Consider the following 15,535-nt stretch of genomic DNA (forward strand, 5'->3'; position numbering starts at 1 on the left):
TGGTGAGTGTGACGGCTCAGCAGAAAGTTATGGGCCTATGTCAGTTCTCCCTCCCTAATATGACAGGAGTTTTAACTATGGGAACTGGACACAAAGTGGGAATTGACAGACCAATATCAATAGAAAGGCTATGTTTTAAAGGAAAAAACAATTAAAACCATTCACATAACAAACTAAATGGGATCTTCAGGGAAAATTTCTTTAAACTCATCAATTTAAGAAAGCAGTGAACCCTGGAGATACTTATTCAAGATTGAAATTTTTGATGAGCTTCTATTATAAATAATTGGTGATAACCTAGGAAATATTATGGAGCAGCTATGGTCCAAAATCCTGATTTACAAAGCCATTAAGCTTTTTTATTTTGTTATTATCTTACAGAAGCATGCATTGATAAGGTATAATTGGCCACATAAACTAAATGGGGTCTCCAGGGAAAATTTCTTTAAACTCATCAATTTAAGAAAGCTGTGAACCCTGGAGATACTTATTCAAGATTGAATTTTTTTTTCAGCTTCTATTATAAATAATTGGTGATAACCTAGGAAGTATTATGGAGCAGCTATGGTCCAAAACCTGGATTTACAAAGTCCTTATTAGAATCTTACAGAAGGATTCATTAATCAAGTATATAATTGGCCACAAGAAAGAGAAAACTCTCTAGGGAAAACTTTTTAGATTGGCAGTATTTTGGTGTTCTCCCTTTCAGCATTATAAGGATGTCATTCCATTGTCTTCACAGTGGTGAGTTTTCTTTGTTTTTCAGTCCACTCTCAGCTTTCCGGATTCTAGGAGATTTTTCTCTGCCGTGCTAGACTACTCCCTTTATGGAAATCGGCTATCCTGCATCCTGCGTAGATTTAGAATGTTTTGGAAGGATTCTATGAGCTCTCTGCCCCATTCTTCATCCTTCTGCATTTGAAAGCTTGAAATGTATTCAGAGGACATTTGATTTGTTTGGGGCAATATCTGTTCCTTCTCTAAAGCTTTGGTATATTACCTTGAGCACCTGGTGTGGACTTTTGGAAGGGAGTTGCAAGTGAAAATTCACTCTGACTGGGGAACCTTAGAATTCCAATCTGCCACAAAAGCCATTATGTAGCCACTAAAAGTTCGTTAACATTTTGGCTGGTTTCTTTATCCTCCTACCTGTGGCAAATCCTTCCACTTTCATCCCTTCTGCCATAGATGAGAGTAGCTGAGAATCATTTCTCTCCTATGAAGAATGTATCACTGTATGTAGTTTATTTTCGTTTGGGTTTCTTTGGATCCTCAGATCTCTGAAAGGATTTTTTAAACTACGATTTTGTTACTAATCTGGTTCATTTTGGTTGCAGAGGTGGAAGAAACAGAGTGCGACTCTCTACACCCTAAGAAGAGAGGATGTTGTACTGTTTGCCCTTGATATTACTCTATTAATTTGAAATCTCTCTGAATTTTCTTCAAAATAATAAGGAAACAAGAGGTCAATGATGAGAAACCAGACAATAACAACCTTCATTCTCCTTGGACTGACAGATGATCCTCAACTTCAAGTTCTAATTTTTATGTTTCTATTTCTTACTTACATGCTGAGTATAACTGGGAATCTGACCATCATATCCCTCACATTAGTGGACTCTCACCTTAAAACACCCATGTACTTTTTCCTACAGAATTTTGCCTTATTAGAAATTTCATTTACATCTGCTTGTATTCCTAGATATTTATACAACATAGCAACAGGTGACAGGTCAATTACTTATAATATCTGTGTTATTCAAGTGTTTTTCATTGATGTATTTGGAGTAACAGAATTTTTTCTCTTGGCCATCATGTCTTATGACCGCTATGTGGCCATCTGCAACCTCTGCATTATGGAACCATAATGAACGACAGAGTCTGTGGAAGGCTTGTCCTCTGCTGCTGGACAGCTGGTGTGTTGGTCATACTCCCACCACTTATCATGATAGTAAATCTAGAATTCTGTGATTCTAATGTAATTGATTATTTTTTCTGTGATTCGTCTCCTATCTTGAAGATTTCATGCTCAGACACATGGCTTTTAGAGCAGATGGTGATAGCCTGTGCTGTATTGGCTTTCATCAGCACCCTTCTGTGTGTTGTTCTGTCCTATGTATATATTATCAAGACCATTCTAAGATTCCCCTCTGCTCAGCAAAGGAAAAGGGCTTTCTCCACTTGTTCTTCCCACATGATTGTAGTTTCCATCACCTATGGCAGCTGTATCTTCATCTATGTCAAACCTTCAGCAAAGGAATCAGTGGCTATTAATAAGAGTGTAACCGTGCTAATGACATCCATCGCTCCCGTGTTGAACCCATTCATTTACACTCTGAGAAACAAACAGGTGAGACAAGCCTTCAGTGACTCATTCAAAAGAACTGCATTACCCTCAAAGAAGTAAGAGAATGCAGAAATCTAGGAACCAAGTGTTCAAAAGATCGGAGGTTCCTAAACATACATTCTCTGTTACAAAATCATTCTATTTTCCTCTTCTGTGCTCTAATTCAAGTTAACTTCCTCAAAATATCCTAAAGACCAAATTTCAGTTCATTCCTTACTCTTCTTATATATGAATCTCTATCAAGATAACGTCCATTATCAAAAGACATGACTACATGTTCACGGGAAATATATTAACTGCCTTACCTTCTATCCAGCTTAACCAAAACTATAAAATACTACAAAATTTTTAAATGATGGAAAACAAATACAACACAAAACAAAACAAAATATAGTCCCTAATCTGTGAGAGATACATTTAGAATAAATTGACACTACTCTACTTCCCTATGGTTCTGACTCTAAAAAGAAAAAACAAAAAGAAGACCCAGCACCACTACCTCAGGCATACACAGATACTCGATATTTTAGGGTCTGGAAAGTTGGGTGCAACTCAACCCTGTCATCACCCTGCCGATAAGTCTTAACGATTGAGGTTGGCCAAACATGCAACAGTGCTAAAATGACCTGACCCTCCAGAACATTTTGAATATTTTCTCTATGTCTATCCAGATCTACTTTTAATCACTTTCTATTGTTTACTATGCCCTAGGAGACTATTCTTATGAATTTCATGAGTAGCTTCCGTTGACCTTGCCTTCAAGGAGAGTTTAACCGAGAGGAAAATCTGATAAGAGACAAAAGTTTAGAAGGAGTGTGAAGTGGGGTATCCATTTTGTCCATTTATTACTTTTGCAGTTGCCAGTGATTGGTTGCATCCTTCTACCAAAAGCCAGAACTCCTGTAGTATAGCTCTCCTACCACTAGAGTCACTTTTTGCACATTCCAATAAATATTCCCTCAATTTTTCCCTTCAGGCACAGGGGTATCAATGGATCCCCACATTGCTACTAGACCCACACTACTACATCATCTCTTTTGGATTTCCTTTAATACCACATGCAATTATGTAGATAGTCTTTAAAAAAAAATAGCTGTATGTAAATGCCCTCTTTTCTTCTAGTATCTTGTCTAATATACCACAGAATTGGTGACACTTTCATATTTTTCTTGCTTTTGAGTCCCTGATATCAAATAATTCATATCTAGATTTTAGATATATAAATAATTTGAGGTTCTGGAATACAAATATGCTTCAATCCCTAGACAGTCTCCATGATCATGAAGATCATTGAATATTCATTCAAACTTCCTCTTCAGTCATCCCTGAAATCTCTTAATATTCACATCAGAAAAATATCACAATTTAAATTACTTAATCTCTATTCTTTCTCACAATCCTGGGAGCTTAATGTTTTGACCTCTCTCTCTAATATTTTGATCTCTTTTAATGCAAATATGTATTAAATCCAAAAATCTAAACATTACCTTTATAGTGTATAAAATAATCTGTACTCTACACTATCTCTAGGAAAAAAGCAAATGAGGTAGTCTAACTTCTGCTAAAAATTCCCAAAAGTGTTTAGAATCACTAAGACTAAAAGTTTAGCACCATCCATAACAATAGGCCATCTTTTGGGTTCAAGAATTAATGGTAGATGTAGCTTATAGACCTATCTAAATGAAAGCAAAGGATTGAAGACTTTGGAAACTTCAGATGACAAATCGGCTGAGTCTTAGTCTGCATTTCTATCTCCCCTTTTTGAAGTCACTTACTCATATTAAGAAAAAATACGATGACTTACTGATTGATATTTATGTCCTCAGTGCTGTCACTATCTAGCACTAACTAGTATTGATACAAATATTTGTCTCACAAACTGTAACTTAGCATAATGGACATTTTTCTGAATACATTCTAAGCTAGCAAATTAATTGAATATGTAAAGGGGATAAATGAAATTTTATTTACTTGATGAATCTGTAAAAATAAAGAAATATAACCAAACTGAGATAAGAATTTACATATTGGCTTTGTTAAGAGTATAATCTTGAAAAATAGAATGCTTTCATTGTAAGAGCAAGGACAAGACGTCAATGTTCTCATTCAACATATCTCCTTAATAGTGTACTGAGATTATAGCCCATGAAATGAAGCAAGAAAAAATTCAACCATCCAGAAGGAACAAGGAGAAAGTAATCCATCTTTATTTGCACACTGCATGGTTGTCTACATAATAAATGTTGTGGAATCTTTTTAACAGCTACTAGAACTACTAAGTGATTTCAGCAAGTTTGCAGAGTACAAGTTCAATATACAAAAATCAGTTTTATTTCTATATACTAGCAAAAAAATCAAAAATTGAAATTATAATACCATTGACAATTGCTTTAACAATATAAAATAGTTAAGGATGAATTGGATAAAATATGTGCAAGATCTGTACACAGGAAGCTACAAAACATGGCTGAGGGAAATTTAAGAAGACCCAAACAAATGGAGAAATATACCTTGTTCACACATTACCAGACTCAACATTGTTAACATGTCAGCTTTCCCCAAATTTTTCTATATATTCAATATAATCTCTGTCAAAATCTCAGAAGATTTTTCTGTAAAAATTGACAAGCTAATTCTAAAATTTATATATAAATTCAATGTATAACAGCCAAACAGGATGTATAACAGCCAAAACATTTTTATGAAAGAACAATATTGGAGGAAAAACCTCCCTAAATTCAAGACTTATAAAGCTACTGTAACCAAGACAGTGTTTGCATAAAGATCAAAGAAAGGGTAAAACTCACACTGCACTTTAGAAAACTGAGTGAAGACAACTTCACTCAGAAAAACTCACACACAGTATACTGCATCACACCTCCCCCGTTATGGTACAGCACAGTGCCAAGAGGGACTTTAAGTTGGAAACTGTCACACGACACAAAGAAGGTCATTATGTAATAATAAAGGATGGATTCAACAGGAATATACAACAATTATAAATATATATGCACCCAACGTCAGAGCACCTGAATATATAAAACTAACATTAACAGAACTGAATGGAGAAATAGTAATACAATAACAGTAGGAGACATCGAGTACCCCCTTTTAACAATGACAGAATATCCAGACAGAAAATCAACAAGATAACAATGGACTTAAAAACACTATAGAACAAATGCATCTTACAGACATATACAGAACATTCCACCCAAGTAGCAAAATACACATTCTTCTCAAGCACGCATTGAACATTCCCCAGGATGGATGGCATGATATGTCACAGACCAAGTTTTAATAATTTAACAAGACTTAAACCACTTCAAATATCTTTTCTGACCAAAATGGAATAAAACTAGAAGTCAATAAAAAAAAAAAAAGGAAAATGGAAACACTCGTAAATATATGGGAATTAACAACACACTCCTGAATAACCAATAGGTCAAAGAAGAAATCCAATGGGAAATTAAAAAATATCTCAAGACAAACAAAAATGAAAATAAAACATACTAAAACTTATGATGATGCAGCAATAGCAGCACCTAGTAGGAATTTTTAGTGAGAAATGCCTACATTAGAAAGAAGAAAGATCTCAAATAAATAACCTAACTTTACATCTCAAGGAACTAGAAAAAGAAGAATAAATTAAGCCCAAGGTTAGCACAAGATTAGAGAAGAAATTAATGAAATAGATAATAGAAAAAAATTAATGAAACTAAGAGTTGATATTTTTAAAAAAGATAAACAAGATCCACAAACTTTTACCTAGACAACCAAGAGAAAAGAGAGAAGACACAAATAAAAGAAAGAGGAGACGTTACAAAGCAATGCCAACAGAAATAAAAATAATTCCAAAAGACCGCTATGAACAATTATACGTTAATAAATTGGAAAACCTAGAGGAAATAGATAAATTCGAAGAAGCAGACAATCTATCAAGACAGAATCAAGAAGACAAAGACGAAGCAGAGCAATAACAACTAAGGAGATTGACTCAGTAATCCAACACCTCCCAAGAAAGAAAAGCACAGGACCAGATGGCTTTGCAGATGCATTCTACCAAACATTCAAAGAATTAATACGAGTCTTCTTGAAGTCTTCCACAAAATAGAAGATGGGACACTTCCAAACTCATTTAATGAGGCCAACATCACCCTGATACCAAAACCAGACAAAGGCACTGCAAACAAAGAAAACCATAGGCCAACATCCCTGATGAACACGGATGCAAAAATCTCAATCAAACTTTAGCAAACCAACTTCAACAGCACATTAAAAGGATCATAATGACTTATGATAAAGGATCATAGGACTAACTGGGATTTACCCCAGGGATGCAAGGATGGCTCAACATATAAAACTCAATCAGTGTGATACACCACATTAACAAGTGAGGGATACAAATCACGTGATAATAATAGATGCAGAAAAAGCATTTGACAAAATTCAACATCCTTTCATGATAAAGAAAATCAAGAATGAAGGAATAGAAGGAACTTACTTCAGCATAATAAAGCCCATATATGACAATCCCACAGCAATATCATTCTCAACGGTGAAAAAAAGAAAACTTTTCCTCTAAGATGAGGAAAAAGATAAAGATGCTGACTCTCATCACGTCTATTAAGCATAGTACTGGAATTCCTAACAAGAACAATCACATAAGAAAAAGATATAAAAGGCTTCCAAATAAGAAAGGAAGAAGTAAAATTTTCTCTGCTTGCAGGTGACATGATCTTATATTTAGAAAAATCTAACAATTTCACAAAACAACTTTTAGAACTAATAAATAAATTTAGTAAACTTGCTGGATACAAAATCAACATAAAAAATCACTTGCATTTCTATAAACTAACAATGAACTAAGCAAAAATGAAATAAGGAAAATAATCCCATTTATGATACCATCAAAAAGAATAAAATACTTAGGAATAACCTTAACCAAGGAGGTGAAAGTCTTGTGCACTGAAAACTTAAAACACTGAAGAGATATATTAAAGCAGACATGAATAAATGGAAAGACATCCCTTGTTCATGGATTGGAAGACATAGTATTGTTAAAATGTCCTTACTACCCAAATCAATCTATAGATTCAAGATAATTTCTTCAAAATCCCAGTGGCATTTTTTACAGAAATATAAAAAGCAATCTTAAAATTCATATAGAACCACAAAGACCCCAAACAGTCAAAGTAGTCTTAAGAAAAAATAACAATGGTGGAGGTATCACACTTCCCGATTTCAAAATATATTACAAAGCTGTCGTAATCAAAACAATATGGTACTAGCCTAAAAAACAGACATATAGACCAATGGAACAGAATAGAGAGCCCAGAAATAAACTGACGCATATAAGGTCAACTGATCATTGACAAGGGTGCCAAAACTACATATGGGGAAGGGACGGTTTCTTAATAAATGGTATTGGGAAAACTGAATATCCAGATGCAAAATAATGAATTTGGACACTTATTTTACACTACATACAAAAGTCAACTAAAAACCCTGGAACCTAGAATAAAACATAGGAAAATAAAATCTTTACGTTGGTCTTGGCTATGATGCCAAAAGCACAGACAACATAAGCAAAAATAGGCAAGCAGAACTACATCAAACTAAAAAACTTCCGCACAGCAAAGTAAACAATCAACGGAGTAAAAAGGCAACCTATGGAATGGGAGAAAATATTTGTAAATCATATATCTCAAAAGGATTAAAGTCCAAAATATATAAGGAACTCCTACAACTCAATAGCAAAAAGACAAATAACCCAATTATAAAATGGGCAAAAGAACTGTATAGACACTTCTCCAAAGAAGAGATACAAATAGCCAGCAGGTATATGACCATGTGTTCAACATCGCTAATCATTACGGAAATACAAATCAAAACCACAATGGAATATCACCTCACACCTGTTAAGATGGCTATTATCCAAAAAACAAAAGATAACAAGTGTTGGTGAGGATGCGGAGAAATTGGAACCCTTGTACACTGTTGGTGGGAATGTAAATTGGTGCAGCCACTCTGGAAAACAGTATAGAGCTTCTTCAAAATTTAAAAATATAACTCCCACACAATCCAGCAATCCTACTCTGGGTATATATGAAAAAATTGAAATCAGGATCTCACGTAGATCTCTGCAGTCGCATGTTCATTGCAGCATTATGCACAATAACTATGATATGGAAACAACCTAAACGTCCATTGACAGACAAATGAATATATTAAATGTTGTATATTTATGTACAATGGAATATTATTTAGTCCTGAGAAAGAAGTATATTCTGCCATTTGTGGTAGCATGGATAAAACTAGAGAGCATTAAGCAAAGTGAAATAAGCCAGATGCAGAAGGACGACTACTTCATGATGCCATTTACATGAGTATCTGAACTAGTCAAACCTATAGAAGCAGAGAGTAGAACGGTGCTTACCAGAGACTGAAGGGAGGGAGAACCTGGTGGTTTTAGTCAAAGGGCACAAAGTTTCTATGCAAGATGAATAAGTCCTAGAGATCTAATGTACAGCAGAGTAACTATAGTTAACAATATTATATTGAATGCTTAAAAATTTGCTAAGACTGTAGGTCCTGTGTTAGCATTCTTACCACAAAAAAGAATAAAAAAAAGAATTTATTGAAAGAATATATTTGTTTTATATTTAAAATAAAATGTATAATTTAAATTTTGTTAATAGTAAAATATTATTAAAATAAAACAAATTAAATTAAATAATAAACAATAAAATAAAACTATTAAAATAGAAAATTCATTTGATTATCACAGTGACTATGGAATATGTCATAAAATTCAAAATTTACTGTCAACAAAACTCAGCACACTGAGAATAGAAGCAAGCTTGCTTTTCTGCAGGAGGGGATGTAAATAACCATCTGAAAAAAGTAGTAGGAGACTTTTTTTAGGTAGAAATTATAAAATAACTACAACTACAAGGACAATTCTTTAAAGGTAATGGGAGATACCACAATTTTTTAAAATTTTATAAATTTAAAGACCAATAATAATGGGAGAAGAAAATATTTTCAACATATACGGGAATAGGAATCTTTAATGACTTGAAAATTATAATAATACATAATGTTTGACTGTTGACACAGGAGCACTCTCATAAATTAAAATTGGTTGTGTAAATCAGTATGACCTTTGGGACAAAGTTTAGATAATATCATGTAAAAGCCTTGAAATGTGAATACACTTTATATCTAACATCCTAAAGCTATTAAGTTTGCAAAAATATTTGTAGAAGAATGATTTGCTAAAAGGAACTAAATTTCTAAATAATAGCTTATACAACCATACAAGTTATTTCTATGCACCCATTTATTTAATAATAATGAACAATTGCAGACAAATTTTCAAGAGTTAGGAATGTCATGAACAACTGATGGTATCCTGAAGTATGACATATTGCAAAGTTATCAAAAATGATGACTCACTTTTTTGTGACTACAACTAGACTACAACTACAACTAGTGATTTGAAAATAATTTCATGCTAATTGTTTGTGTGGCAAAACAAGTTATAAAAAGTATGTAAGAAATATTTATACAATGTTAAATATATATGTAAAATGTTGATATTTGTGCATAGGAAATGTTGGAAAGACTAGGTAAAAACATAGTAAAATTACTTATCACTAGATTTGTGATTATTCATATATTTTCCTATGATTACCTGAATTTTTCACCTCTTTTAATGAAAACATGATAAGGAAAAAAAACTAGGTCCTGGTGAACTTAGCCACAGGAGGTGTGGAACAAATGCAGGAAAGACAGATGTGTAACCCACCGTCTGATTTTTAATGCTGTGTGTTGGCCTGTATTGGATGCTATGGTTGCATCTTCCTTTCTCCAAGGACACTGTCCTCGCTGCTCTATCTTTCAGGATTTCTGCCAAGTTCATTACACAGAAGATTCATTAGTGATTCTTCTTTTAAATTGGGTCACTGTGGTCCCTTTTGTTTATTCATTTCATTTCAGCTTTGGCAAATAAAACAGCTGTTAATCTCGTTAATGTAAAAACTTCTCCCTCTATCCATAAGAATCAGAATATCAACGCTTTTAAAATCAGAGAGCTCCAGATACCTCAAAAAACCTTTGAATATTATATTACTTTCAACCTTAGAGTTTTAAAATGGGATGAAGTCCTTGACGAGTAAAATTTGGTAATGTGTTGGAGATGACAATCTTGGAGCTCAGAGGCATTCCAGAGTGCCTCTATGGGAGAGCTGGTCCATGAGCGACAATGGTCACGAGTCCAAACACAAGCTTCTGCTAACAAGGGCCACTCTTCCCAGTACTCTGCAGGGAAGTTATTCTTAAATTTCCAGTGGAAGCAATTATTGACTCTCAGGAGAGTAAGTACGACATTTGTGATTTCACTTTTTGAGAGAGTAGATCAGGATTTCTTTAGAGAAACAAATTTGACTTACATTTATCAAAATCCGTGAGGTATATAGCTATATGAAAAATTGTAAAAAGAATTAATTTTATATTATAGTTCTATTTTCTATAGAAAGCATGGCCTTTGAATATATAGGTTAGCCAAGACAGTGTATGAGTGTTACCTGGATTGTTACCTGAGTTTATCTGACGTGAACTCACACTCCCCTTCCAAGTGAAAGCAATGAATGTCCATATGAAAAATTACCTCTAAACATGACTCATTAACTACAAGTTAGTGATATAATGATGGCCTCTGCACTCTTAAAATTCAAAAAAATTCTTTGAAAGAGATGTAGAGAAAACAGAAGTGTCAGTTACAATTCCTTTTCAATAATTTCCTCAAAAATTGTCTCTTAGTGTTTTGCACAAGAGGAGAGCATCAAGGATTGAAAGAAACGATGTATATTTTAGAACAAGGGATTCTGCTTGGTGTGGCCAGGACTGTGGTTGTACATACTGCACTGAGTGCTTGTAAGCCAAGGAAAATGGATTGACAGGAGGTTGGGTGGGCTGTAGAGATAATCCTTCAGTGCATCTTAATTTGATCTACTGAGTTATTCCCAATGTGTGCCTACAAACCTTTGGAATGTCATAACTCCCCAGGAAGCCCCAGAACAATCTTCTTTCTTTATGATGGTGACTGTATACTCTGGGGTTTTACTGGGGGCTAAACACATCTGGTAGCTGACCCTGCTCCAAATTCTAAAGGAAGAAAATATTTTAAAGAAAGAAAGAAAAACTATTCATATTACAATCTAATCAGAGCCTCCAGGGAAAACGATTTTTCCATTCATTGATATAAACTAATCTCAAATCTTACGGACACTGATTCAAGATTAAAAATGTTTGAGATTTTAATTTAGTTAATTAGTAATTGCTGGGAAAGAATTATGGAAGAGCTATTGGCCCAAACTCAGAAGACAAAGTCCTTAAGCTCCTATTAATATGTAACTGAAAGATGAATTGAAGAGGTATAAATGGCAACAGTTAGAGGAAGATGAGATATTTGCGTAAGACAGGGTGAAGAACCCAGGTTTCTGTTCCTTGGTTTGGGTGTTAAGACTAAGGTATCAAATAGATTGTGCAAATCGATCCATGAGCTATTTTAAGGTAAATAGCATATGATAAATTATATATTCAATGGTACAAGTTTTGTATTTACTATTTATATTTCTGTATTATTTATAATATATAGGTATATTTGCAGGAGGAAAATCTAAAAGCATATGTTCCAAAATATTTGCTCTCTCTGTTATGATATTTTACATTCTTTTCCCCTTTTTACATATCAGACACAATTTTTCTAGTTTATAAATTATCAGTATAATAAAAACAGATGAGGAACAAATGGGAGGTCTTACAATTTCCAACTGCCTTAGAATGTATGAAAATAAATAATAATAAGATAGATTGCTACTTTAAAATTTTGTTCTGGCAGCCTGTGTCAGATGTTATTGATGCTTATTCCCCTCTCTGAGGACACTGTGATTACTGATTATTGTTAGGGATTTTCTTTTTTACATTGCAATACACAGAAGTTCCATGAGTGACTTTTGAACCTATGTTGTAAAAGACTCTCAGATCTTTCAACTTAATTACAATTACAAATGTTGTATTGGAGTATAATAATCTCTCTGCCCAGAGAATTTTAAATATTAGATTTCCTCCCAAAGTGATTGTTCCTAACATTACTCACTTTGAAAACTTGTTCATTCCAATAATGAAGAATATTGGAGAATAATGAAGAAAATCTTGCCTAGACACGTAATGACAGAAAATCCATTGAGGCTATGATTTTGCACTATATTGCAGATAGGAAACACTATGAATTCCCTGGGTTGCATGTGAATGTGCTCAGCAAGACTGACTATGAGTTCTCATACAAGCCTCAACTGCACATTCATCTTCAATTGTGTGTCCTTAACAATTTTTTTGGTCTCACAGTGAACAGACTATGAGTAACTTTTAAAAACACAAGAGCACTATCATTGGATACAGTATAGTCATTAATAGTAGTAATTAAGAGAGGTCATCAAAATGTCATACTATTTATTGTCATTCAGCAGCATCAAGTGCTACGCCTTCAAACTAAAGAGGACTTTAGATGATATCATTTTACTAGAGATCCCTACATACATCATAAATGTAAAATATTTGAAAAATAAAGTAAAAAGATTATCAGTCACATTTCAGAGTCAATTATTTTGCCAAAACTTGACTTACTATGTAGGATTGATGGCTTTTTCATGGAATAATATTATTTGTAATTGAAGCAAAATAATTATGTTCCTGGAGCCTCTAATATTTTCCAAAGTGAGTAAGGTTGAGTTTAATACCATAGTGAAGCATTTGGTGTCGTGAGCTGAAGAGAAAGGGATTCAAAGGAGGTAGGAGGGTTCCTGAGGTGGGTCTCCACTATATCTTTTTTTTTTTTTTATTTTTTGTTTATTGCAGTAACATTGGTTTATAACAATGTAAAAATTTCAGGTGTACATCATTATACTTCTATTTCTGCATAGATTACATCATGTTCACCACCAAAATACTAATTACAACCCATCACCACACACATGTACCGAATTATCCCTTTCACCCTCCTCCCTCCCCACTTCCCCTCTGGTAACCACCATTCCAATCCCGGTCCCTATGTGTTCGTTTATTGTTGTTATTATCTACTACTTAATGAAGGAAATCATACGGTATTTGACCTTCTCCCTCTGACTTATTTCACTTTGCATTATACCCTCAATGCCCGTCCATGTTGTCACAAATGGCTGGATTTCATCATTTCTTATGGCTGAGTAGTATTCCATTGTGTATATATACCACAGCTTCTTTATCCATTCGTCCCTTGAAGGGCACTTAGGTTGCTTCCAAGTCTTGGCTATTGTGAATAATGCTGCAATAAACACAGGGGTGCATGTATCTTTATGCATTGGTGTTTTCAAGTTCTTTGGATAAATACCCAACAGTGGAATAGCTGGATCATATGGTAGTTCTATCCTTAATTTTTTGAGGAATCTCCATACTGTTTTCCATAGTGGCTGCACCAGTTTGCACTCCCACCAGCAGTGTATGAGAGTTCCCTTCTCTCCACATCCTCTCCAACACATGTTGTTTCCTGTCTTGTTAATTATAGCCATTCTGACGGGCGTGAGGTGATATCTCATTGTAATTTTGATTTGCATTTCCCTGATAGTGAAGGATTTTGAACCTCTTTTCATGTGTCTGTTGGCCATCTGTATATCTTCTTTGGAGAAATGTCTGTTCAGGTGTTTTGCCCATTTTTTAATTGGGTTGGTAGTTTTTTTGTTATTGAGATGCATGAGTTCTTTATATATTTTGGAGATTAAGCCCTTATCAGATGTATGGTTTGCAAATATCTTCTCCCAATTGTTAGGTTGTCTTTTCGTTTTGTTGATGGTTTCCTTTGCTGTGCAGAAGCTTTTTACTTGGATGTAGTCCCATTTGTTTATTTTTTCTATTGTTTCTCTTGCCCGGTCAGATGTGGTGTTTGAAAAGATGTTGCTAAGACCGATGTCAAAGAGCGTACTGCCTATGTTTTCTTCTAGAAGTTTCACAGTTTCAGGACTTACATTCAAGTCTTTAACCCATTTGGAGTTAATTTTTGTGTATGGTGTAAGGTAAGGGTCTACTTTCACTTTTTTGCATGTGGCTATCCAGTTTTCCGAACACCATTTGTTGAAGAAACTTTCTTTTCCCCATTGTGTGTTCTTGGCTCCTTTGTCAAAGATTAGCTGTCCATAGATGTGTGGGTTTATTTCTGGGCTTTCGATTCTATTCCATTGATCTGTGTGTTTGTTTTTGTGCCAGTACCATGCTGTTTTGGTTACTATAGCTTTGTAGTATATTTTGAAATCAGGGAGTGTGATACCTCCAGCTTTGTTCTTTTTTCTCAGGATTCCTTTAGCTATTCGGGGTCTTTTGTTGTTCCATATAAATTTTAGAATTCTTTGTTCTATTTCTGTGAAAAGTGTTGTTGGAACTTTGACAGGGATTGCATTGAATCTATAGATGGCTTCAGGAAGTATGGACATCTTAACTATGTTAATTCTTCCAATCCCAGAGCATGGAATATCTTTCCAGTTATTTGTGTCTTCTTCAATTTCTTTCAGCAAAGTTTTATAGTTTTCGGTGTACAGATCTTTCACCTCTTTGGTTAAGTTTATTCCTAGGTATTTCATTCTTTTTCTTGCGATTGTAAATGGGAGGGTATTCTGAATTTCTCTTTCTGCTAGTTCGTTGTTAGTGTACAGAAATGCAACTGATTTTTGTATGTAGATTTTGTATCCTGCAACTTTACCATATTCGTTTATTACTTCTAAAAGCTTTCTGGTGGATTCTTTAGGGTTTTCTCTATATAAAATCATGTCATCTGCAAATAGTGACAGTTTCACTTCTTCCTTTCCAATTTGGATCCCTTTTATTTGTTTCTCTTGACTGATTGCTATACCTAGGACTTCCAGTACTATGTTAAAAAGGAGTGGTGACAGTGGGCATCCTTGTCTGGTTCCTGTTCTTGGAGGGATAGCTTTCAGTTTTTCACCATTGCGAATGATATCAGCTGTGGGTTTGTCATATATGGTCTTTATTATGTTGAGGTACTTTCCTTCTATACCCATTTTATTCAGAGTTTTTATCATAAATGGATGCTGTATCTTGTCAAATGCTTTCTCTGTATCTATTGAGATGATCTTG

At 34.2% G+C, this 15,535-nt stretch overlaps 1 pseudogene; it reads left to right on the forward strand.

The window, feature by feature from the left end:
* Window positions 1-1,469: 1,469 nt before the first annotated feature.
* LOC131415963 (olfactory receptor 6C2-like) lies at window positions 1,470-2,407 on the forward strand (annotated as a pseudogene).
* The last annotated feature ends 13,128 nt before the right edge of the window (window positions 2,408-15,535 follow it).

Source organism: Diceros bicornis, chromosome 17, assembly GCF_020826845.1.
Source record: "Diceros bicornis minor isolate mBicDic1 chromosome 17, mDicBic1.mat.cur, whole genome shotgun sequence".
In the NCBI taxonomy this organism is placed as follows: domain Eukaryota; kingdom Metazoa; phylum Chordata; class Mammalia; order Perissodactyla; family Rhinocerotidae; genus Diceros; species Diceros bicornis.